Source organism: Protomyctophum bolini (assembly GCF_963924005.1).
Source record: "Protomyctophum bolini genome assembly, chromosome: 8".
NCBI lineage: Eukaryota > Metazoa > Chordata > Actinopteri > Myctophiformes > Myctophidae > Protomyctophum > Protomyctophum bolini.
In genome coordinates, this window is record NC_137869.1 from 6,563,325 (window position 1) to 6,565,638 (window position 2,314).

Genomic DNA, 2,314 nt, shown 5'->3' on the forward strand with positions numbered 1-2,314 from the left:
CTGAGATCAGATTCATACGAGGTTTCCACTGGACAACACACTGGTCTGTGATGTACCCATTCTGACCTGAGATCAGATTCTAAAAATGTCAGTCGTTCTTCGATTTTTCAAAAATAGCAGACCTACAAGCTCGTAGCGCGCCACTCGGTGGCGCGCTATGAGCTTGTAGGTCTGCTGTTTTTCAATAGCTAAAGCATAACATGATGCTAAACACCAAAACGGGTTCCCGGTCAGAATGGGTTAACTACAGTATGCACAGTACTACTGTACGTCTCAACAGTGGGAGTGTGTGTACGCGTAGGAGGGTGTGTGTGTGTGTGTGTGTGGTTTGGGGGAGATGGGGGTTGAGGGAGGAGGGTGGTGGAGTGCTTGTGATCTGTGCATGCTGACTGAAACGGCATGCGGAGGGGCCGCCCGCCTCCATTCTAAAGCGACTTAACAAAAGGGTCCGTCCTCCGACATGCCGTGGCATTGAAATGACAGCGCTGCCCTTGCATTGTGCGACATGGCTCAACATGCCCCGGAGCGCTATCTCTTTAGCTCCTAGCCCATTCTGGGCGGGGAACCCCTTTTGGTGTTTTCGCTAAGCATTATGTTATACTTTAGCTATTGAAAAATAGCAAATCTACAAGCTCATAGCGCGCCACTCGGTGGCGCGCTATGAGCTTGTAGATCTGCTATTTTTGAAACATCGTAAAAATGCGGCACACATCTTGGAATATATATTCTTTCAGAGCGAACGTTTTTTTTATTTCGACGTCAGGCCTAAATAGGCTAGAGGTCATGGAGGATGGAGGATGGATGCACCAGTAATCTCTGACACTCACTCTGAGGTTGGGGGAGGATGGGGAACCGACACAAACTGGGGGCTTTAGATAATTTGGCCCAGCCACCAGTGACCTCGAATGCAGGAGACATCTCCGGGACCCCATTGTGCTCCATCAAGCAAATCCTTCTTATACTGCTTGGAGACTTTAGACAAGGAGACGCGTTCCTCCTATATACCCCCACAGCGCTAAATCCCCCAGCCAAGAACACACTGCTATATATTAATCTGATATTGTCTTTCTGTTGTTTCGGGGGAATAACGGGGCGGAGAGGAGTGATTGATCGGTGGGCTTGAGAGACTCATATTGTCCAATCGGTCCATTTAGTGAGAGATCTGCGGATGTGTCTCTCCGGGGGACGTGATGATCTCACAAACACCAGGAACTAAAGTGTCACCATGTATAGAATGCTGCAGCATTTCCTCTCCATTCTAAAGCAGTGATTCGCAAAACTTTTCTACGTCAAGGACCCCCCCCCCCCAGTGGAAGGCCCTCCCCCCATACAAGATTTATGTTGCCATTCTGACCTGAGATCAGTTTCTAAAAATGTCTATATCCTGACAGTTTTCTGAAAAAGCTATGTTTCTATTTCAGTCGTTCAAAAATATCAGACCTACAAGCTCGTAGATCTGCTATTTTTCAATAGCTAAAGCATAACATAATGCACCAAACACCAAAAGGGGTTCCCGCCCAGAATAAGGTTAAAATAATATTCCACAGTTTACATAAAGATTTCAAGATGTTTTGAAAGTAACAAGCTCACAGTGTGTTGCATCACAACAGGTAGTGAGCTCGTATGTTGGCTATTTTCAAATAAATAGCTGACGTACGTATATAGGGCTAAAGTGGTTTAACCCATTTTGGGTGGGAACCCCTTTTGGTGTTTTAAACATTACGTTATAATTTAGCTATTGAAAAATAGCAAATCTACAAGTTCATAGCGCGCCACTCGGTGGCACGCTATGAACTTGTAGGTCGGCTATTTTTTTTTAAATCGTTAAAATGTGCCTCAAATCTTTCAGAAAATTGTCATGATTTAGAAAACATTTGACCCGATGGAACCCCTTAAAGGACCCCTGTGGCTCCCAGGACCACCCTTTGAGAACCACTGTTCTAAAAGCACCATCAAGCACACACGCATCTAAAAGTCAGTAACAGCTTGCTGAGAGGTTGAGGGACGTCTGTGATTCATTGATAGAAACATATTGGATGAATGATGATCTTGTTGTTCCATACTGTTACTGTTAGCCTGCGGGGCATGTACGCCACATCAACAATTCCCTGCTTGTGCTTGTATGAGTTGAGTGACAAATAAACCCTCTTGAATCTGGAAATCTTGATGGATTGACAGTTGAACAGTTAGCCTATGCGCCAAAATACACCCTGGAGATTTAACTGGAGAAACTGGTTTAAATGCAAATTTCGGCGCGCGGCAGTACATTCGGTTTTCTCCTCGCTCATTAATTAATAGTTTTGGTAAACAACCA